The following is a 25,262-nucleotide window of genomic DNA, read 5'->3' as shown; positions in this document are numbered from 1 at the left end:
TTTAAAAAATATAATGGTCAATATTAGTGATAAGGATCAAACTGGATTTATTATTACTAGACATATAATTTCAAGAGAACAATTACTTTAAAAGATTTTGCTAATTATAATCAAAACTGACTAATTAGTTTAGTATACAGAGGGCTCTTATTTCAGTCAGTTGGGGGTATTTATATAAAACTCCTAAATATTTTGCCTTCCTTGAAGAATTTATAATCTTAGTCAAAAATGTCTATAAAATTTTAAATATGATACAGAAATTGGTACTTTTATTTCACAATTGTTTAATGTCAATAAGGGAACCAAACAAGGATGTCCACTCACCATTGCTTGCTTTGATAATCAAACCCTTTGCAGATATTGTTAGAGTTAACCAAAAGCTGAAGGCTTCAAAGTATCTTCTAAAATCCAGTCTAAAATTCTGATATTTGTTAACATTTTATTAACAATTGGAGATATAACTAATTTTGTATTTGAAATTAACAAATTTTTTTTTTCAATCTATTCCATGTATGACATTCAATAAGAACAAAATGGAATCTATATTAATAAAGCACCAATTCAGATTTTATGAATTAATATAATAACATACTACCTGTTTCAACCCACTCCGTTTGCCCTGCAGGCGCACTCCGCTACCCTCCTTATCCCCAATTCCCACCCACCCCCAGGGGTCCTACTCTTATACTATTTACTCACACCCTTTCCTCCTCCCACTACTCTCAGGCTACCTTACCATTGGCCACACACCCCTATCATCCTTCTCTAACCACTCACTATTCTCTCCTAACCACACCCTCCTGTTTTTTGCTCTTCCCTATCGACAACTACCATACACCCATACCTACAACAAGACGCCTAACTAATAATCCATCCAAATGTATAAACCATCAATCCAATCACATTTACACTTTCACCTGTTACTTCTTCTACTTATTCTACCACCATTACTTTTAGCCTACATACTTACCTCCTATGAACACTCATTATATCCAAACCTTCATAACCCCAATAAGCTAATTACCTCTTCTTACCTACCAGCACTCACAAAACATGTAAACATAACATATACACCCAGCTATCTACTTGCAAGATTTCATAGAACAATCCACATTAGGTACTACAATCATAATCCCAGAAAATCTCCACATCTATACAGAAGAGTCCCAACTCTAGGCTCTCTTATACAACTCCTCTCATTAAAAGATGGAGACATACACCCAAATCCTGGCCCAATGACACTTCCTACCACACAACTCCACAATCCCAATCAATTCAACACACATTCCCTTACTCAGCCAAGAAACTGTCTCTTCATAGCCTACCTCAACATACATAGCATCAATAATAAAGTCTTACAACTCCATGCTCTCTTAGAAGTCTACTCTTTTGACATTCTCTGCTTAACAGAAACCTGGTTAAAGCCTGTAACTAAAGACAATGAAATCACCCCACCCGGATATAATATATATAGATCTGACCGTATAGCAAAGAAGGGTGGGGGAATTGCTATCCTATTTAAATCAGGTCTACAGATCACCACATATGACCTTAAACCACCTGTAGATTCTACTGCTGAAATTCTTATTTCCAAACTTCAACTCAACACTTTCAAATCCATCTATATTATCTGTATCTATCTACCTCCTGGCAATAACAATGCCACCATAGAAGATATCCTCTGCTGGCTATCACTAAACCTGCCCCAAGAAACCATTATCCTAGATGACTTTAACACAGATTGGAACTGCTGTTGCAGCAGCCACCCTACCACCCTCATTAACCTATTTGGTTTCTCTCAAATCATTACCTCCCCTACCAGGATAAACAAGCCCAATAAGAAAGAAAGTACCTTGGATTGGATTCTTATAAATAACCATCCCCACACATATGAATCTGGAACCCTCCCTGATGATATTAGTGACCACTCACTTACCTACATTATCAGGCATAAAACCAATGCCTCCATTCCAGCCACTGTCAAGTCTATTAGATCCAAGAAAAACTTTAACCCTGATCTCTTCCAAAGTGAACTAAGAGCATGCAATTGGTCTCCCTTAAGACACCTCCCATTGGAGGAAGCTGTTAAATACTTTAATTCCAAATTCCTCACCATCCTAGATAACCATGCACCAAACCGCTCTATTAGAATCAAAACTAAATCTGCCCCATGGCTGTCAAAAGAAACCAAACAAAAAATCCACCTCAGAAATAAATACTGGGCCAAATGGCATATGACTAAAAACTCTGCTGACCATCAAAACTTTAGACAACTGAGAAATGAAACTAAGAAAGCTATACTGTCTGATAAAAGAAACTACTACTTACAGTTCCAGCAAACTAAACATAACAACCCACAAAAATTCTGGGCAAGTATTAACCAACTACTACACCCAGATCAATCCATTACACCTAACCCACAAGGCACAGACCAGGAGAACCCAAAGCACACTGCCAATGCCTTTAATACCTTTTTCTCTGAGGCCATTCAAACACTTGCTAGTCACCTGTCACCTAATAATTTCACTTTACCTATCTCTAACACAACTCCACCCCCTCCATTTCTCTTCCAACCTGTCCCTACAACATATATTCTTTGCCTTATCCAAAAACTTAAACCTTGCTCTCCTTCAGCAGATCAATTACCAGCTGAATATCTACAGAAATCAGCCAAATCCATCGCCTATCCCATTTCCATTCTGACACCCATATCAACAATACTATAAAAACTGTTAATAAAAAGCTAGGCTCTCTCTCTACAGAATCAAACCGTTCCTTTCACCAACAGTCAGAAAAACTATTGCTTATACCCATCTAATCTCTACACTCCTCTATGCCTCACCCATATTTACTAATTTATCTAAAAATAACCTCGCCAAACTGGAAATCTCCTACAGTAACATTGCCAGGTTTGCTACTGGCAACCCATTCAGAACCCACCACTGCTATAATCTTAAGCAGTTTGGATGTCTAGAAATTCAGAATCTGCTTAAATCCCACCAACTAACCATTGCCCATAAGACTCTTTACCAACCTTCCAGTACTCCTGTACTAACTACCCTCATCATTCCCTATAAGAATCTGAAATCCTTGTGCTCATCACACAAACTTCTTGTAAACACATCTAAATCTAATAACAAGGCTGGGGACTCTCTTTTCAGCAACACTGTTGGAAAATCCTGGAACCTTCTCCCCAGTGAACTTTCCTCAGTTTCCTCCATGTCTCTTTTCAAAAACAGACTGAAACTTTTACTAAGAACACACTGGCTATGCCCCTGTACTAAACCTGACTGATCATTGTTCTACTTTTTCTACTCATAACAGGTACTGCCTACCCACTACTTCCCTACAACTAGCTCTACCTTCCTTCTTGCCACTTCACCTTTTTCCTATTCCTTACTCTTCTTTTCATCCCCTAAGCTTACTCATAGTGTGAAAACTCTTTTATTTATATAAAAGACACACTTATGCCTCTTTTATTTTGACTTTCTGTATTCTGCCTGTAATCTGAACTGTACCTGCCTACTGCACTGCAAAGTATTTCTGCCCTCTCTGTAATTTTTCCACTGTACCTGCCTTTGGCACTGTGAAGTATTTCTGTCCTCTTTGATTTTTTCCAGCCTAACTTCTAATGTTCTTTGTAAATATAAAGGTTTTATTTCCTCTTATCCCAGACCTATTTCTCCCAGACTATAGTATATTATTAGACCTATTTTTAGTATTGTACCCGAATTTTAAAATGGGAGGTACTTAGACCTCTATGATAATTTCTGTATTAACCTGTAACAACATCGTATGTAAAAATTTTTTTTGTTGCTATTTTTTGCACGGAGCTTATCTCCCCGGGCCTCTACTGAAAATGGACATGTATCCAGTTAGACCAGCCCGGTCAACAAATGTAAAATAAAAAAAATAAATAAAATAAATATAATTGGGATAAACATGAAACTGAGTATTTCAGATTATTTTTTAATATGAATGTAAACTCTATAACTACTTTTTTTAATAATTCACAGAAGGAGAATAAAGTTTTGAAGAAAGTCAGTAGATGCTGTTTCCCTTTACATGAGTTGGAACAAGACCAAGACTAGAAAGTATTAATTGATCTATCATTGTGTCCTTAACTAAAGAGCAAACAGATAGGGGTCACCATTGAAAGAAATACTTTTAGAATATTTAGATGTGAACCTTACCACATGCATGGATTTTCAATAGAAAAGCCATTCTAAGCTATTCTAAGAGTTTGATTGGCTAAACAGGGTAATGGATCAGAAGTAGCTCTGCACATAGTTATTCAGACTTTAGGCAGGCATAAGGCATGGTGCTATATAGTATGTGCTACATAAAAGGTTATTGAATGCATCAGAAGGACTTGGAATGGATGCTGGGATTACAACATGGATACAACTCTGCATTCATCAACAGACCACAGGGTGTCATAGTAAATGTAGTTTTCCTGGATGAAAGGGTAGTAACAGTTGGGGTGCTACATGGGTCAGTACTTGGACAGCTCTCTTAACTGTTTTTACAATGGGGGTGACAGAGGATGGGAAAGGTTATCTTTTTTTCTGATGCAACAAAATCATGCAACCAGGGTGATTAAACATAAATGCATAGAAAGAACAGCAATAGATTTGGTAATAGGAGGAATGCCTAAAACACAACAACTTAACTTTTCAGTACAAATTGTAAGAGTGATGCATCTCTGAAACAATAACCAAGAAAAGGAGTGCATTATCTGAGATGAAGTGATAGCAGAAGTAGAAAAGGATAGAACTGTGGTGAAGTCCTCTCTAATTACTTAGACAAGTATGTGGTTAGAAAATTCCACAAGAAGGTTGGTGAAATGCTGTAATGCATGAAAAGACACTTCACTAGTAAAAAAAAAAAAACAAAAAAAAAAAAACAAGAAGTTATCCCTTTACAGAGGCAGTTGGGGTGCTGCATTTAATTTTGGAGATGTCATTATAAACAGGCATGCAAGACAATAACTCTCTGAACAGAGAAGTAAAAGTGGTACAGCGTTTGTATCAGAAGTCACACAGGAGAGGCTACAAACATTCAGTAGGTAGTCTTGTACAAAGAAAGCAGAGGTTATAATTTGGTTGACATTGTTAAATTCTTTAAGGAAGCTGGTAAATTCCAAGTGGGTGCCATCTTTCAAAATCAGATACCTGAGAAGAGGAAGGTACATTCAGAAGTTCTAAGGACGGCTGTTTATTGTAGACACAAGTTAATATTATTTAACAGGCATTTGGAGCACCTTTCCTAAAGAGTAAAAATATTTACATAAATCAGGAAGGCTGGATCTAGACAGACCAGTTTATTTAAAAATATGACTGGGGGTTGTAAAAACTAATGACACTTGAGTAAGAACTGCTTCGGGAAAAAGATAAAATTTATAGGTCAAGAGGTATTTAACTGCTGTAAATTCTAAGTAGTGACTGTAGTACACTTTGAATGCAAGTCAGGAAATATGCATTGAAAGTGAAAATGAGGGTTTATCATTACAGGATAGCAGATATGGGGGGGGGGCATAGAATAGGTGTGTGGAATAAGCTCTTATAATATAAGATTTTAACTCTTGTCTGCATTACCTGTAATCCAGGTTAAGTAAATTACCCAGGTACTGTTGGAAACCATCTTGGTTTTGGGTAAGGAATAAACAGCTTAATCAAGTCTCCATCTCATGAAGGAGGGTGTAGACCCATGAACTGCACCATTGACTTCAAGTGGAGGCTGGGAGTGGTATGACCATACCATTACTTGTGGTGGTAGGAGGCCTGTGCTGCAGTACAAAAACATGCTGCTATAGACTCTCCATATAGAGGGATATGAAATTTATGCTTTTAGCCTCCCAAATTCAGAATACCATATGTGATGACCAAATTGCCTTTGCAGTCTTCCCTTTTTCGTGTAGAGGCACACAACAAAGTTGCCTTTGCCTATTGGGAGCAGATAAATATCAGTAGCTACACTGGAGATCATACTAGAGGGAGGACCAAGTGGTTAGAATCCCAGCAGTGTCAGGAAATAGTAATATAAAACAGTAATATAAAAATGTTAGAGCTGGAGAAATGTCAAGGGCAGATGATCATAAAAGGTGTATAAGTTATAAATGGTGCAAAACGGAGAAGCTGATGAGTATTGTGAATGACTGACAGATTTTAAATATCAGGCATACCAGATTACATTTAGATGTTGTCAGTATCTTAGTATTTTGAAGCTTGCTTTGTCATGGTTGCTGTGGTTTGTTGTAAGATTATCTGCAAGGCCATGGAATGAATTATCATGGACCTTATTAACAAAGATATAGAAAATCTCCAAATGCTCGACCCAACCCAGTTTGGCTTTGTCAAGGGGAGATCATGCCTGTTAAACTTGGTGGACTTCTTCAAGACAGTTACCAAAGTCCTAGAAAAGAGGGCAAATCTGTGCATACGGCCTACCTAGACTTAGCCAAGGCCTTTGACATAATCTCCCACTCTGGCATCATTCATAAACTCACCTAGCTGGGTATCAACCCATATATTGTCAGGTAGGTTGCAAACTGGCTCACTGATAGAACTCATACGGCCAAAATAGGGGACTCCTAGCAGACCCATAACCAGTGGTGTTCCACAGGGATCAGTTCAGGGACCCCTACTATTCGGAATCTACTTCTCTGAAGTGCAGGATAAAACTAAAGGACTGTGGCTGACCAAGTTTGCTGATGACTGCAAACTGGGAGCAATCATTGAAACACCTAGCGATGTTAACATCCTGCAAGAAGGTCTTACGCAGATTTATGACTGGTGTTAAAGTCATGGTCTTAAACTTAATGCAAAAAAATGCATTATCATCCCCTTCGGCAAGGGTGATGTTCCTGCAAACTACCACATCAATAGAAATACCCTAAGCACACAGTCAGTGGTGAGAGATCTGGGCACACAGGTTGACAGTAACCATAACTTTGATCACCATGTCTCCACAGTGGTAAGAAGGGCATTTTATATTGCTCATCTCATAAGTAAGTGGCACTGCCTCCAGAAAAAAAAAGAGGTTATAACCCCTCTGTACTCTTCCCTAATCAGAGAACCACTGCTTCCTTTGCTATGTTCCTTTCCAAACACCTGCAGCAATTGGCAATAACACAAAGGTTCCTTAGAAAGAAAATGAATGGTCTTCAAGATCTGTCTTGTGTGGACAGACTGAAATCTGCTCAGAGGCAACTTTTGTGCCTTGCATATAGAGTGATCTCTAGCCCAGCTTTGATGGAAATGCTACACATTCGCAAGTAAATGGCACACGAGTCACTCACTGAAAGGACCTTAACCTGGTATGTGAAATCAACAGAACTTGCTGGAGAAACAGGGTTGTCTCACAGAGGTTGCCCCACCTTTGGATCAAGCTTTCTATTCATGTTAAGCACAGACCCTCATCGGCCCTATTTATGTGCAGTTTAGATGATTGGATAGGTAACCAGAAATTCACCCCAGGGGTTCCACCTCAGTCCCTCTTGGACAGGGACAGTAGGTAAGGACTTTACTGTCTGCTTGAACCAGGCACCCTTGGGAACACTGGTTGAACTTGGCTAGGCTTGTAAGGGCCCTGGGGCCATTAGCCTAGTAATGTCCTATGATCCTATGTGGGACTTGTTTTATATATATATATATATAATTATATATTTCTAGAAAACCTCATTTGAAAGCTAGGAGGTTACGTTAGTATTTGTATCTATGGCTTTTAATTTTTAATTGTGAAGACTTGTTAGTAATTGTGGAGCTAATTGTTTAATAGATTTATTGCTTCATTATGTACTCAAGTGACTGAGTATATATTGCAGTATGTGAGTTCATTGTAAATATGTCTGAAGAAGCGGATTGACTTTCCGTGAAAGCGCTTACATTTTACATTAAAGGATTTTAGTGCTTTTTACTAACTTGTCTGAAGTTCGTATATTGTTAAGTTAACTTGGATTCAAAATTATTTGGTTTTGCCATCATTGGATATCGTATAGAGCTCCTTGTTGCTTGGGACTGTGTTTTTTCTATTAACTTGGTTCCTGGTGTCGTTTTGGCATATATATATATATATATATATATATATATATATATGTGTGTGTGTGTATATATATAATATGTGTGTGTGTGTGTGTGTGTATATATATATATATATATATATATAAAATATGTGTGTGTGTGTGTATATATATATATATATATATATATATATGTGTGTGTGTGTGTGTGTGTATATGTATAAATATATCTTTTTTTTTTTTTTTTTTAACATGTCTCCTTTTTTCTTATTTTATTTAATCTCAGATATAGTATATCTTGGATATGGGGTACAGCCACCCTACACAATTGATTCTTTTCTAGAGTTTTGTGCTGTTTTGTACATTGATATTGTTTTAACATGAAGCTTTTATTGAGGTTAAACTTTATATTAGTACTTTTGCATCTGAACTAACAGAGCCAGTATTTCATAGAGCCCAGGAAATGTAGACAAGGTAAGTGCAAGAAGTGAGTAAAAAGATAGTGTCATGGCTATGACATTGGGGAGATGGCTGATATAAGGTTGGGGTCAGCAATCCAAAGGCTGTTTGGAGGAATGCATGATAAAGACACGAGAGACAGCTTGCTTTCTTGCTTTTTAAGATGGGTGATTGCAATGAAGAGTTTGAGCAGAAATAATAGTATGTTTTCAGCTTTAGTAAATGGTGGCAATATATGCCAAAACCTTTAAGACTGAAATGTGGAATAACATGCTTGTGGATTATCAGGGACTAGACGTTAACACAGAATTGGTGTTTCTGTTAAATATTTATAAAAGTGGATGAATAGACGGGATAGCAGTAAGAAGATTTTAATAAGCTAATGGACTGGATGTAGACATGCAAGTGCAGATTCAATTAGTCTGGCAGTTAGCAGAGAGGATAGAGGATTATGGTTATGAGATATTAGCAGGCTACGTTATGTAGTCCAGAGTTTGATTCCCTCAGCTTTCATTTGCCTACCACATGACTCTAAGTAAGCCACTTAACTAGATAGTGCTCTAGGCAATTGAGAAATTGGGTTATGGCCTTAAATTGTCTCCTGAACTGCATGCTTAGTAACTACCCATGAACTCTTAATGTAGAGTGCTGCATTTAGGAACCTGGCAGTTGACTGAGGCAGATGTGATTAAAAGAAGTACTTTCTATTCTTGAAAAAGTGAAATACTTGTATCTATGCGAAATATGAAATACTAAGTACTCCTATCACTGCCAGTTAAAATGTGGACAGCATCTGATTTTTACTTTATTTCACCAAGCAGAGTAACTATGGTGGGGCTATATAGGTGGATGTCCCAGATGCAAGCCATCATGGGGTTCAGTTGGCAATATCAGCATTACTTTGGATGAATGCCAATACTTTATTTACAGCTGGCTGAAGTGCTGAAGCACTTAGTGTGGGTCATTAGTTTTGTAAGCAGCTTACTACAGTGCACATTTGGATGAAAGACAAGACATTTTTTGCTCCTCAACATTGAGGTTTTGAGCTGAGGTGGGAATTCTGGTATGGGGATCTGCCCTGGCAGGACACCAAATGATCTAGTTGCAGCTTTGGCATCAAGAAAATGAAAAAAAGATTATAAGCAGGCAGCCATGGTTTGACTGTCATCCACTGCTTTCACTTTTGGAACATCTATTAAGACGTGGTGTACCTGGGTCTAAATCTGCTGCCTCACCTTCATCCCTTTGTGAAGAAATTAAAAAATGTTGTCATCTGTGTTAGCGTGTCTAGCAGGAGATTTGTGTGTATTCTTGGATTGACTTTTGTGTTGTGTGCCAGCATGTCTAACTGAAAATGTAGACATGTTTTGTAATGTTAAGTATTTCCCTGTTTGTGCAAGGTGTCTGAAGAGTTTGTCGGTGTTTTGATGCATTTCTGGTTGCACATGTTTGTGCGGGAGATTCTAAAGTACAAACTGTGTGTGGAGATTTAACTGATCAGTAGGTGGTGTCATTAGAATGTTCCTGGTTATTATATGATTATTTGAACAGCTGATTGAAAGGAAAAATAACTTTTTCAAACAGCTGTTATTTTTAAAAATAAGACAGTTGATACTATTAACCTGGACTATATAAAAGAAACTGCTGCAGTCAGTCAGTGCTGAGCAGTTAGTTAAGAGTTGCAGTCAGTTACAGTGCTGTGCAGTAAATATCCAAACAAAAGGACTCATCAAAAACTGTAAGCCTGCCTTTGCTTTGCTGTTATGTTTTAGATTGTATCAGGGATGGTATTCTCTAGTTAGATTAGGAAACTTTAGTTATTTAGATAGAATTTTTTCTAAAATGATGGACTTCTATCCTACAGTTTAATTTTACATTTCTGGTGATTGAATTCTGGTGTTTATTGAAAGTTATTGATTTACATTCTTGTAATCATTTTACTTATTAAATGTTTCTCATTACTTTACATTGTGGCTGGACAATCAGTGTGTTCTTTAGAGATTAGCGAGTGTTTATACCCGTTTGATACTCCCTAATTCACCTTGAGTTCCTAGCTGCTTCTGGTCATAGCTATCATGTATTTTGATATTTAATTTTTAATAATTGATCACCCTTTGACTGGCATGTAGACCTGTCTGACTCTGGTGGCAGTGTTATCATCTATATTGGGGAGGGGACACATCTGGAAATCTGTGTCCGGCTTCCCATAAGTGTTTGAGTGTGAGAGATTTAAAATTATTTAGAGTGTGAGTGAGTCAGAGGTCTTAAACTGGAGCACATTGATCTGACGTGTATGATAAGGGATTACATTTGGGGTGAACAGAGGTATATAGTCCAGTCCCAGGAAAATAGTGTGTGTTTCTGTTGTGCACTTAAGGGAAATTGTGGTTAGTTTTACTCTTGTGTGCTCTGAGCTCTGGTGTTTTCCTTGATGCTCCCATACTGGAGTTAGTGGTGAGGACTGAGGCTCCTTCATTACTGACCCAGGTTTTAAGTGGGGGATGTCACACCCTTGTTGAACCACTCTGCTATGCCTTACATAGGTAGTTAACAGAGTCTTTTTTTTTTTTTTTAATTTGCATCCCGGTAGGGGGTTGGAGTTACTCAGAGATTCAAATATCCAACAAGCTATGAGGAATGTCTGTGCTTCATTGAAACATTCATTTCTGTCCATATGTCTTCCAAACAACCATCCAGTGGTGCAACAAGAAATCCTGTATGTGACTGAAAGGCTAATTACTACACTGTTTATACCTGAGAAATGAAGTTCTACTCAAATTTTTTCTTAGTTCTCAAGTAGTTAATCGTAATTTTTGGCTGTCCAAGATTTATGTGATTGCAAATATATATCAAGTGCAGTGTGATGTCCTTCCATATCACTGTTGCAGTATTCACTAAAGGGATCCCCCTGCCAAGGGTAGCCCAACATACGGCCAGTATACCAAAGCCTTAGGATTTTATAGACGTTGTACATCACATGTATGCTCCCTGATCATGGCGTAGGGCATAAAGGTGACATACGGATGTACATACCTTAGAACTTCTTTGCCACCAGTCTGAATGCTGCCATTCTAAATGCCATCCTTGATCATCGGTCTGAATGCTCCTCCATTTAGACTGGTTACCAAGCCATTATTAGATAAGTGCCCCATTGGGGTTTTCATCTTATCTCTTTCTTCTTTTGCTTGTAAGTTTACATGTCATCCAGAAAGGGAAAATGTCAGTGTGGGAGGCAGATCCCATAAGGAATGTCACAAGCAGAGACTTTTTTGCATGGGTGCTTCTCATGAACATACTAAGTGCTCAATTTGTCAAACATTTGGCCCTAAGACCCTATGTAGTTGTCTCTACCTTGTCTATCTACCTGGAGAACCAACGTCTTAAGTTGTTGGCGCAGGGTATAATGGAGGAATCATAGCATCCTGAGGATTAGCTGTCTGCCAAGAAGACCAAAAAAGTTAAATTTGATTCAGCTGCTGTACTAGCTCCCCCAGACATCTCTTTCAAGGGTGGTGAAAGCTAGGAAGACTGTCCAGTTGTTCTGTTGGCTTCCTCTGCTGTGACCATGTTGGGGTCCAGCATGGATCCAGCTTGTCACATGTCCTCATAGGCTCTGCAGATGTCCGCTGCAGATGTTGAGGGCAGAACCATGACTGGTCATATCTAAGAGACTGAAGGCTATTCAGCAGATTCTTGACTGGGAGGAGATTCCCACTACATTGAGTGTTGGCAAGGGTCCGAATCTCCTAAGGTCTTTAGGGCTGATGTTCTTCTAAAGAAGAAGAAGCAGAAAACTAAACACATCTCCCCTGCTCCAAAGATCCCCAGTGTGAATGGTAGGATTTTACACATGGGTTGTTTAATGCACTCATGGCCTTGAAGCCTCCCCAGGGAGTCTGTGCCCCTGTCACTCCTTTGTGCTCTATCTCTTAAGAGGCCTAGGGAGCAGGACTCTTCTGATGAAGATTTGGACTCGGTTCCTTCTCGATTCCTTCACCACTGGACTTTGGTTCTGAGGAAGAAGATTCCATTAGCCCAGATTCTCCCTTTGATAAATTCTGTTTGGGGATACTCTCTCTCTTATGATGAAATTTTTTAAATGGGACTGTTCTCAAGTTTTTGACATCCAGAAAAGGTATTACAAACTCCTCTGGATGGTGTCCTCTAAGCCCTCTGCTGATCCTCCAGTTCTGACTGCCCTGTTGGACATTTAAGCAGCTTTTCAGGCTCCTGACTCCCAACCTCCAGCTCCTAAAAAGCCTTGCAGGTTTTGTAAGGTGCCTGATGAATGTGCGTTTCTTTACAAATGTCCCTCTGCTGACCCCTCTGTTTTATGTGTCTCATCTGACAAACCTTCCAAGCTCTTGCCTTCTACTAAATTGCTTCCTTCTGACAAGGACAATAGAGCCATTGAATGGCTGAGCAAAAAGGTTGTATACTACTGCTATCCTGGTCTTTTGTGCTATTATCGGACCAATATGACCAGGTATGGCTTAGCTCTTCTTTCTCAGGCCTCTTAGGTTGTAGCTGACATTCCTGATTCTGAGGGGAAGGTTTCAGTTCTTTCTTTGTTGGGCTTCTCTTAAGCTGACTAATAGGCATATCTTGCTTCTCTTCTACCACTTCTTTTCCTCCCATGGCAGCAACCTAAATCCCATTTTTAATCTCAGTTTGTTTATTTGTACATTCTTTTTTTCACTAAAAACTGGATCTCTCAGCTGTATTGAACTCTCATACCTGTATTATTTTATAATAGGACCTGTAGAATAACTAGGAATCTAAAATGTAATTTTAAAACTGTAACTGTAAAAACAATGCATCTGATATGTTTTCTGTTTTGAATTGTTACAGAATTATATGCGTTGTGGAGCTTTTCTGCCCGGGCCTCCACTGAAAATGGTCCTTTTTCCTGCCCAGTCTGACATTCCCGGTAAACAAATGGAAATAAATAAAAACAAATAAATGAGCCCCTAGAAGACAAGGGCAAGGCCTTGCAGGAATTGAAGCCTAATTTTATTCCTTGTCTTCCTAAATTTCAGAGGAATTATCCATTTAAGCCTATTCCTAAATTTCAGAGGCATTCTCTGTTTAAGCCTTCTTTTGTTCATAGACAGTCTCGCCCTCCTCCCAAAGGTATAATGGGTTCTTGAAGGGCTCCTGCTGCTCAGAAATCTCCCTTTCCAGACAGGCCAAGTTCTGTCAGACTATCCCTTCCCTCCATCCTGAATCAGGTCCCTTTATCTCTGCATCTTTCCCTGTCCCTTCCCAATTGGTTAAAAATCACTCAGGATTGTTGGGTTCTGTCCATCATCCACCAGGGATATTTCATGGTGAAGAAATCCCTTCCTCCAGTTTGAGCATTCCACACCCTCCTCAGGAACAGCTGCCTTACTTTCAGGATGTATGTCAGGTCCTTTTGTCTCAAGGTACTATCCAGGCATTTCCCACTCCCCAGGAGGGGAAGACGTTTTATTCCAGAATGTTTTTGGTTCCCCAGGAAAGAAGGCAACTGGAGGCCCATTCTGAACATTTCTCAGTTCAATACTTTTCTGAAGATCTTCCTTCTGGATGCTGTTCCTTCAGTCTCTGTTTCCTCTACTTCCTCAGGCTTTCCTGGTCTCTCTGGATCTCAAGAATGTTTATCTTCACATCCTTATTCATCGCCATTTCAGGAAATATATGCATTTCTCTGTTTCTTGCTTGCATTTTCAGTAGTCTGCTTTGCCCTTTGGCCTTTCTACTGTTGCAAAGGTTTTCACCAAATGCCTTTCTCTTCTGATTGCCTTTTGCAGGATGAGGGGGACACAAATCTTTCCTTACCTGGACAATCTGCTCTTTCAGACTTCCTCCCCAGAGACCTTGCTTTAGCACCTTCACTATGCTATTTGGCTTTAGCAAAGCCTAGGGTTTACCGTAAATTTCCAGAAATCCATCCTAACTCCGTGTGAGGATCATGCTTTTCTTGGTTGCAGGCTCCACACCATTCCTATGCTGGCCTCACTGTCACTGTCAAAAGCTCTTGCTGTAATTGCATTTTTTCATTCCCTACTTCCTTGAGTCTCAGTTGCAGCCAGGAAATTCTTGTGGGCTCTGGGATTCATGGCTTCCACCATTTCTATCCTAACTGTAGCCAGATTCCATATAAGAAAGTTACAGTGGTTCCTAAAGTCTGTTTGTCTCTAGCACTGTCATCCTCTAGACTTTCTAGTGTCTCTTCTTCCATGCCTCTAACTAGAGCTTCAGTGGTGGATTCGTTAGCTGTCTCTCAACCCAAGGGTTCCTTTTCAGCACCCAGTCCCCTTTCAGGAACTTCTTTTGGATGCCTCAGTCACTGGGTGGAGTGCTTCTTTCATTCCTCTCAAGGTGCCAGGGTCTGTGGCCCATTCATCGGAGGTCAAGCCACATCATCATCAAGGAGCTGAGAGCTCTCCGTCTGGTCCTTCAAGCCTTTCATAGCCTTTTTCTTAGGGTCTCCCAAAATCTTTACAGACAATACGACGGTGATGTGGTACATCAACAAGCAAGGGGGGACACAGTCCTACCTTCTGTACAGACTAGCTCTTCAAGTTTGGATCTAGGTTTCCAGTTTCAGGTGACTGTTCAGGCTGTTTATATTCCTTCAAAGCAAAACATTATGGCAGACTCCCTGAACAGGTCCGTAACACAGACTCATGAATGGATACTTCACAGAGATGTGTTTTTGGACATTGTCCACCAGTGGGGCACCCCTCAGTTAGACCTTTTTGCCTCCCTTATGAACAGAAAACTTAATTTTTGTGTACTAGAGTCCCAAGTCCACTGGTCTGGAAGGCGGATGCCCTCTCTTTTTCTTGGAAGGGTATGTTTCTTTGTGCCTTCCTTCCCCTTCCTCTCATTCCAAGGGCCCTAGTCAGAATAGAGCAAGACTCCCCCAAAATCTTGTTGGTGACTCCCTTTGGCCCAGACAGCTCTGGTTCCCTCTTCTTCTTCTGCACCTACTAAGGGCAATCACCACAAGTAACCTCACCGGGTGGACCCTACTCACACAAGACAAGGGGTCTCTCATCCATCCTCACTTGTCTACTGTTTACCTAACACTGTGGGCAATAGGGTTTTGATCCCTTTTAGTGACATTTTGTTCTGAGGACATGCTTTGGGTTCTGCAAGAGGCCAAGAAATCCACCACCAGGAAATCGTACATGTCTAAATGGAAGAGATTTTCTGTCTGGTGCTTTGCTCATGAATAGGATTCACTTAGTGTGGCGATTCCTCTGGTTCTGTCTTGTTTGTATGAATTGCTCCATGCTGGGTTTACATTCCTTAGTTAAAGCTCACCTTTCAGTTATTTCTGCATGTTTGCCTTTGGCTTCTAAGTTTGAGGTCAAACAGTTGGGCATATTTCATATCAGACTTCCCAGAAAACCTTTCTCTTTCCTGGGGCCTTAATTTTGTTCTTGAAAAACTGAGTCAAGCTCCATTTGAGCCTTCAGCTTCAGCTTCCTTGCAGCATTGTTCATGGAAGACTGTTGTTCTTTTGGCCCTTACTTCACCTAAGAGGGTGTCTAAGCTTCAGGCCCATATGGCTGTTCCTCCTGTTTTAGTTTTTCATAAGGACAGTGTGTCTCCTCATACCAATCCTTCTTTTATGCCCAATGTGGTTAATGAGTTGTCTCTTAATCAGTCTATTCATTTGCCCACATTTTTCCTTCTCTGCAGACTACTAGTGAGAAGGTTCTTCGCACCTTGAATTTGCATAGCTAGCACCGGTATTATTTGGATAAGACTAAGGCCATTTGCAAGTCTGATCAACTTTTTATTTCTTTTCATCCTAGATCTCTAGGTTTGGCTGTTTCTAAGCAGACCATTTCTTCATGGGCCTCTAAGGCCATTTCTTTTTGTTACTCCTTTCATGGGGAGAGCCTTTCTGCTTCTGTAAAGGCTCATTCTACCAGAGCCATGGCTTCTTCTGGTGCTTTTTTCAAAGGCTTTTATACCAATTCCATTCTGGAGGCTGCTACTTGGTCCTCTGTCATTATCTTTACTAAGCATTACAAATTGGATATTGTTTCCAGGGCAAGAGCTGGCTTTGCCAGAGCTGTCCTGCATAGTTTTCTGGAGGGTTATTCTGGGCCTTCCTCTTCCCAAGTTTCCTGTTGAGCTTTTGTACTCTTTCTTTAGTGAAAAATACTGCTGCAGTGATATGGAAGGGCATGGTAGTTGTGTAAAAACTTTAATATAAAACTAGATGTCCTTCTCTTCACTGTTGTGGTATTCACCCCCCCCCCCTTTTCTCTTCTCCCCTTCTATTTTTTTCCCTTCTGGATTCACATGTTGTTCCTCCTGTCCTTGGACTGTTCTTCCTGGGGCTATTCATTTATGAGGTATGTACTTCTGTGCACCACCCTCCTCCCCTGCTATATTTTTCCCTTCTGGAGTCGCATGTTGTTCCTCCTGTCCTTGGACTGTTGTTCATAGGTTGGTATTAGGCTATCGGCCCTAGGGCCTATACAAGCCTAGCCATAACAATTCCCTGGGTATTTCTTCCCACAATATTTACTTCTATGGACCCCTGTCTAGCAAGGTGACTGACATATAGGGTCAAAGGTTTCTTCCTGGGGTTATTAATTTATAAGGTATATACTTCTGTGCACCAGCTTTATGCCATACATCATGAGCATCAGGGAGTATACTTGTGACATACAACATCTATAAAATCCTAAGGCTTTGTTATACTAGCTGCAGATTGGGCTATCCATGGCAGGGGGTCCCTTTAGTGAATAATAGTGCAACAGTGAAGAGAAGGACATCTACTGTTGTGGTAATATTTTACACAAATGTACTTTCTATGCAATACCACATCAAGACCTCTTACATCCTGCATACCAGGCTACATTTTCTAAATCAATAGTTTCTTGTATGCTAGTTCCAGTCACTACATATTCAGTTCAAAGCCTAACTTACTTGGCTGATTTGTTATCCCTCTGCTTGTTTACAGAGGAATAGGTGTGGAATTGTAGTCCTGATGAATGGGAAAGATTTGCAATGTCCGCTTTCTGAATGGATTGGGGTGCTGATGGCTTTGAATACCTGTGACGAAATTACTTTACAGTAAAATGTATCGATTTTTATCAGTAGAAACCTGACCAGTTAACGACTGTGTTTGATTGTGTGATGGTTTCTAATAACAGGTAATATGACCTGGATTCATTTCATTTCACTGAAATCACATTTATAGAACTATCACAGAATAAATAGCATTGAAATTACTTTCCTTGAAATAAAAATCACAAACCCAAATGTGGTTTCTGCAAGGGGCATAGCTCTCAACCTCTTGGCACAAAACATCTGGACAAAGCCAAAGATAATGGCGGTACAAATTTTAAACATAGATCTTATAAACTTAGAAAGTTGATAGAATAAAAGGTCTTGTGTTACCATGCATTTTCTGAAGGATATGAAGTCTGAAACTCAAATGCCTGTTATTATTTGGTGAATTCAATTCTCATTGATTTGCCACAAATATCCAGAAAACTACAAATTTTATGAGGAACAGACCAAAAATGTGAGTCAAAAATCTGGACTTTCTGTGAAAATCTGGACAGTTGACAGGTGTGGAATGGGGAAAGCCCCTCTGCTTTATCCCTCTTACTTATACTGACTATACTATCATGCATACATGGAGAAGAACCTCAAAAGTAAAAGAAAAAAAATCCTGCATCATGTTTCTAGAAACTGTTTCAGAAATCTAATACAGTAAAATTATGTAGCTAAGCAGATGCATTCATCTAAGCACAAATTCCATCAAAATAAAATTAAAAGAAATCAAAATTAGCCAGAAGACAAATGGGTTTGTAGGGTTTCTTTTTGCATTTTTCAGTGAAAGTGTCTTTCATTGATACAGTAGAGAGTTGATTATCCTAAATGTCAGTTATATGAACGCAACCTTCCAAAGGTTTCATGTAGGAAAAATCATAAAGTCTGAGTATGTAAAGGTTATATGTATTTGCTTGCAACTGTTTTTTGAGCTTGTACTACAAAATATACTGCACTGTTTTATACTTGTAGTATATTTTTATTTTTCCTTTTTAATGTTAATCAAAAACATTTTTAGAAGTTTTTATCCAGTTCAATTATATGTTTTATTATCCAAATAGTTTAATTATCCAAACTACCCTAGGTCCCAATTAGTTTGGATAATCAACTCTCTACTGTGTGTGGTTTGTCTGATGCTGAAACAGACCTGAGGGGCACATTTCATCATATAAACTTCTTACTCTTCAATGTTGTATGGCTTCTTCCAAATATAATTTGCAATTCTGCCAAACCCTGATTTCCAGGGACCATTTGATGGTGTAGATTGGAGATACAATTTAATTTATTTATTTAACATTTGTTGACCTGGAAAATCTGACTAGGACAGAGCCCAGAGAGAAACACTCTAGACGCATGTCCTTGTAATGTGGGAGGAAAACAGAGTACCTGGAGGAAATCCATGCAAATGCTGAGAGGGCATGCAGACTCCACACAGAAGGTACCCCAGCCAAGAATTGAGCCACAGAACCTCTTGCTGTGAGGTGATAACATTAACCGGTGCACCACTGCACCACCCAAATGCTATGGAGATGCTGGGGATTGAACTCAGGACCTCATACATGTAAAGCATGTACTCTTCCACTGAGCTATATCCCCTTTAATCTTGCCATAAAGTGACCAAGACTAGATACTGGGCTATAGGGTGTTTTATAGTGCTATCAGGTGTTCCTGTTTAAGCTGGTAGTAACCTGCATGCAGGGCTTATTAGCCTTTGCTTTGAGAGGCTGGTTTGACAGACAGGAGTCATCCATATAGCAATGAGCAGTGTATGTTTTTTTTATTGTGTAGCTAACTAATGCTTCTGTTCATTCATACTAGGGCCTGCATACTAAAGGAAAAGGCGCTTATCCCTACACTTGGGAGGGGAGGTTCCTTTCCCCACTGTTCTTCTCTTGCAGAATGTGTTGACTAAACTGACAGTGAGGAAGGGTACTTTATCCCCTTAGTTGACAATTTCATGTATAATTAGATCTGCTTTCTTCTGCTGCAGCACTTGACGTGACTCTAATGTTTGGACTGTTGTATATAAGCCTGTTTTATTGGAACAAGCTTTATTGTTCATTCACACATGAAATCCTTCTTTCTTAGAATCTGGCTTTTGAAGATCCAGACTCGGCTACTTTCTGTGTTAGTGTGAATACCTTCTGTCTGAATGTATTTGTTTTTTTCAGGGCTTCAGACAGCTTATTCCTTTCATCTACCCTGTGACTCACTTTGTAATGCTTGCTTTTTATGTTAAATACTGATCTGACATTTTTCAGTTAGCTGAAATGATCTGCATTTTAATTTTTCACCTGCCTGCTGATGGCTGTACCATATAGTGCTATGACAGAATTATGCAGATTCATATGAAAGGATTTCTTTTTATTTGGTGGCTTCCATTTAAAGCATTTTCCTGTATCACTCCTTGAATACTGTGCAACAGATTTAACTTTTGAATCAACTGTATCATGCGGTCATGCTTGTCTATTTCCACAGAAAGGATTCTGTAGCAGCAGCATAACTTCTATTTGTAGGGACCTTATTCTGTTTTATTTAGTCATAATTTTAAAACAATAGTGGAGAATGAGAATTGTGATTTAGTAATGCACCAACCCCTGAACTGAAAAAACACCCAGGAATCCAGTTATGGGCATAGTTACAATAATTTCTATGCTTTATAACAAGTTATTACCAACTCCCTGCGACAAACTTCATAAAACAGACTAACAGGGAGGCATGCAGTGAAGGTACTGCAAAAATGTGGTCTAGGTTTCCGTAAGCAATAGAATATGTTGAAATTCCCAACTTATTTGCTGGAAAATGGAGTAACCCATGTATTGCTTGGGACAATGACTTGGTGTAGTTCCAGATGCTTGAAATCTTGTTTGATACTTTTGCGTATGATTCATCCTTTCAGTTCATGGACCTGTAAGTGTATTTACACAAAATAAAGCTATTATTTTGCCTGCTGGTTTATTATTCTCATCATGTTTATTTAGAGAGCATATTGTTATGCACCTTTGTTTCTGAGTTATCTCTGCATCACAATAAACCAGACAAGCCCACAGAAAATAGCTGCAGCTGTTTATTTTTCTTTGCTGTAGTAGATGGACCATTCGTAATTTGAACTAGTAATAACTTTCCAAATGTCACTGTAGTGTGGTGATGGTTTTTAGGTCACTTTGTACAAAACTACAAATGACCTTTTACAGTAGAAGATATGAAAAGGTGTGTAGGAGGCGCAACACATTTTTAGTTGATTCCTGGAAATTCATACCACATCAAGTTATACAGCCTATTGGATAAAAGAGTTTTATTGCATTCACATCAAAACTCCAGTACTGATATCTGTTGCCTTAACTTGGACACATGGTGCTCTCTGAAGGTTTGATAAATGTACCTACTGCTTTGAAAATGCATCTCCTATCACCCGGGGTCCTAATTTCTTTCCATCTAGCTATCTGGGCTTGGCACCTGATTTGTTAATTGATGCAGAAACTGTAATCTTGGCCAGTTTGGTGCTATAGCTTATTTCACTGGAGTTGAGGTAGTGGTGTCAATACGCTCTCTGTAGAAACATGAAGAAGCAGAATGCATGCTGCATGGATTTCATATACATTGCACTGCTTAAGGTATTGAATGGTTTATGCAACAGCCACTGAGGTGGCACCATGGTGCAAGTGGTAAGAAAAGTGTCTCTCACCACTTATTTTTTTATATAGTTTCCAGCTAGGATGTCTCCTGAGTTGCATATTCACTTCCTCCTTTTGTGGAAGCAATTTTCCTTGTACAAACTGGTAGTAGAATTGATAATGCTCAAGTATTAACCATAGCTGCACATGTGATGTGCCTTTGAATGTGTGCACTTGGGGGGGGGGGGTGTCTTGTGTTGGTCTGAAGTCCTGTCTAGGATAGGTTAATATATTATGGCTATTTCTTGTCAGAATGTGCACGTGTTCTCAATTCCTTGAAATGGAAAAAGTTGACACGGACATGAAACACTGAGATATCTTTTTTACCAGAAATGTGAATGTTTTTCCTTCCTCTTAGGCTAGTGTGGCTCGTGTACAAACAAGAGCTGTTTTGTGATTGTCAGAAGAAACTACTGACTCCTGAATTAGCAGACAAATTAGAGACGGCTCTTAACGTTTATACAAATGGTGACTGATCTGCTGAAATGAAATGCTAAATATGTAGATGTTGGCATTTTAGTATATTGATTCATCCCCAACAGATAATTCAATATGTTTCTAAACCTGGACAGGTGTGAGTAATACATGGGCACTCGGGCACTGTGAATATTTGGGCTAGTGTTGCTTTCTGGAATAGGATGAAAAAAGTGAACTTTTAACTTAATGCTGGTCTCCTAGATAGATTTTTTACCTAAAATACGTACAGATTTTTGATGCTCCTTTCTCACCATATTCCCTCCCGCCCCCACCACCTCTACATTTATAGTAATCACAGCCACACCCACAACTAACCCTCACATCACCTCCACCAATCACAGCTCCTCAAGTCATATCACATTATACCACACCAACTTGCTCCACACAAAATACTCCCAATCACTCTCATTTTCACTAGGCATTTTTTACATCACCCACACTACTTCCTCATCCACATATAGTGCAACCCTATAATTCCTATTCAGACCCCCCCACCTAGAAACAACTTAAACTTTACAACCATGACTATCATACAACTAAGTCTAGTCTGTCTTCTCATAATTCTTTACAACACCACAAGTTATCACTCTAGCAATATCCCTAAACTTAGCAGCACAACACTGCATTATGCACTCTCATATACAGACACCACACATTATAATAATATCTGCCCACAGTTATTCAAGAACTACATAATGGACCAATTCAGAACTAAACACATATGCTCTCATTCCTACTCCAAAAAAACACAATGCTTTCTCACACTCCTCACCAAACTCCAACATCTGTATAACCATTTTAACTCCAGGCTCACCATAAATGGGGATATCCACCCCAACCCAGGCCCAAATCCATCCTGTCCAACACAAACTGCTCCAACACAAATGTCAGAACATAACACCCCCACTTTCTTCATCCCTGGGCAAATCAACAACAGCAGCAAAACCAACCATCTTTTAATGCTAAATATTAATATTAGAAGTATCAAAAATAAAATACCTGAACTCCAGGCCACAATAGCACACTACTCCCCAGACATAGTTGCTTTAACAGAAACCTGGCTAAATAAAAACATAACTAACTCAGAAATTCTCCCTACCGGCTACAATATCATTAGACAAGACCGACCACTTCGTAAAGGGGGTGGAACTGCCTTACTGTACAAGTCCAACTTAACTGTCCGTCAATTACCAAACTCCTACCCCTCCCCCAATAATTGGGACATACTTATCTCTCAACTTCAACTTCACCCTAAAAAGGTCATCACCACAATTGTGATCTATATTCCACCTGGTAATACACCTGCTAGCCTTGAAGACTTCTTATCCTGGTGTTCTTCCACATACTCACAAGAAACCCTTATTCTGGGGGACTTCAACCTAGATTGGTTCACCTGTATATCAGAACCACCAAGTAATCTAATAAATCTCCATGGCTACCAGTAGCTAGTCCAAATTCCAACTAGATGTGATAAAAAATATAAAAGGGAATCCATCCTTGACTGGGTCCAAACTAACAACCCCACATTGTACCCTCACACAGGCAGTCTCCCAGACACCTTAAGTGACCACAACATAATATACTTTATATGTAGTAGAACAAGCATATGCAAAACACTAACTATGTATTCACTAGAAACACAAACAAATTCTCTCCTGAGGTCCTCAACACTTTACTCTGTAACTGTGACCGGACCCCTCTAAAAACCCTCCCACTTGACCAGGCTGTAGCATATTTCATCAAAATATTTCTACAACACCTATACACTGTCGCTCCATTGCGCAAAATCAAGGTTAGAACCTCTACAAACCCCTGGCTCAGTAAAGAAACCAAACAAATCCTCAAGTCCAGAGACACTGCCTGGCTTTACTACCAAAAAAACAAAAAATACAAAGCCTAAGTACCAAGAACTGTGCAAACTTGCAAAAAAATTAATTAGGCTGGACAAAAAATCCTGCTACACAACATTACAAACTAAATACCAACACAACCCGCAAACATTTTGGCAAAATGTAAACCAGCTACTAAAATCCACCCAAAAGGCTACCCCCAAACCAACCACCCCTGACACTAAAGTTCCCATAGAAACACAAATCAACTCCCACTTTGTGAACTCAATTCTATCCTTAGTATCACAGGACAGTTCCTTCCTCACTATCCCCCCAACACAAATAACACTAATACAAGCTTTACCCTCAAAACAGTTTCCACCACTTCAATCAAAAGCATGCTCTCCAAACTAAAAACCTCATCAACAGCAGCCGACCTACTCCCCAGCTATTTCTTGAAACTCACAGCAGATGCTATTGCTATCCCAGTCTCCACTCTCACAAACAGATCAATTGTTGAAAAATATGTGCCCAAATTCTGGAAAATATCCTATGTTACACCCATACATAAAGGCGGGACCTCCACTGAACTTAAGAACTACAGACCCATTGCTTTACTCTCCCCCCTGGCCAAAATCCTAGAAAAATGCATCCATACCCAGATGCTAAACTATCTCCTAGACAGCAACATCCTGTCAGCTACTCAGCATGGTTTCAGACCTGCCCATAGTACCACTACAGCCCTCCTCTGCTTCACAGACACAGTAAACCATCTCAAAAACGAAGACCTGCAGGTGTCAACTCTTTTTTAGAATATGTCAAAAGCATTTGACACAGTCTCACACCAAATCCTGCTAAACAAACTAAACCAATATCATCTGTCAAATTCCACTCTTACCTGGTTCCAAAGCTACTTAACTGACAGGTACCAAGCTGCGAAATAGGAAAATTCTCTCTCTCCTCAGCTGTCCATAACTATAGGAGTCCCACAGAGTTCTATGTTAGGACCACTACTATTCACAGTATTCACAAATGACCTCCATACCTCCACACAGCATGCATCTATAATTCAGTATGCAGATGACAGTACCTTAATCTGTGCTGCACAAAACATTCCCACCCTCCTGCAAACAACTCAACTAGCATTCTCTGACGTTGAAAACTACCTTACCAAAGCCCAACTTATCCTCAATCCAAAGAAAACTCAGCTTATGATTATAACCAGTTCTAACAAAAACACTAGCAGTCAGTTCACTATCTACTCCACAAATGCTACTCCAACTGCTCCAGTGGCACAGGCTAAGCTATTGGGAATAACCATAGACTCACACCTAAACTTTGATAGTCATCTCAACTTAACTATTAAAAAAGTACATGCCAAACTGGGGTCACTCTACCGTATCAAACCATTTCTTATCAACAACACAAGATCAGCCATTGCTCGCTCCCAACTTCTATCCACCCTACTCTATGCATCTCCCATTCTGACTAATCTCAACAAAACTGAACTAAGCAAAATGGAAGCCTGCTATAACAGAATTGCCCACTTTGCTGCAAATTGCTCATATTGAACTCATCAATGTACTGCTTTGAGACAGCTCCACTGGCTTGAACTGCCCAACCTCCTAACCTACAATCAGCTCTGCCTCTGTCATTCTATTACCTCCCCAATAAGTGTCCTGCCCTCAAAAACCTAGTACAACATCACTCAGCCAAAAGGCCTCTTAGATC

At 39.5% G+C, this 25,262-nt stretch overlaps 1 protein-coding gene and 1 non-coding gene across 2 annotated transcripts in view; one reads left to right on the top strand and one right to left on the bottom strand.

Annotated features, from left to right (window-relative positions):
- ADCY7 (adenylate cyclase 7) overlaps window positions 1-25,262 on the top strand; it is a 2,777,509-nt gene that overhangs the window by 291,411 nt on the left and 2,460,836 nt on the right. The window lies entirely within an intron of this gene.
- TRNAV-UAC lies at window positions 19,076-19,147 on the bottom strand. The gene has a single exon. It is a non-coding gene; the product is annotated as a tRNA-Val (tRNA).

This window comes from Protopterus annectens, chromosome 8.part1, assembly GCF_019279795.1.
Source record: "Protopterus annectens isolate FY-2018-M chromosome 8.part1, PAN1.0, whole genome shotgun sequence".
Taxonomy (NCBI): domain Eukaryota; kingdom Metazoa; phylum Chordata; order Ceratodontiformes; family Protopteridae; genus Protopterus; species Protopterus annectens.
This window is presented reverse-complemented; position numbering and strand designations above follow the sequence as displayed.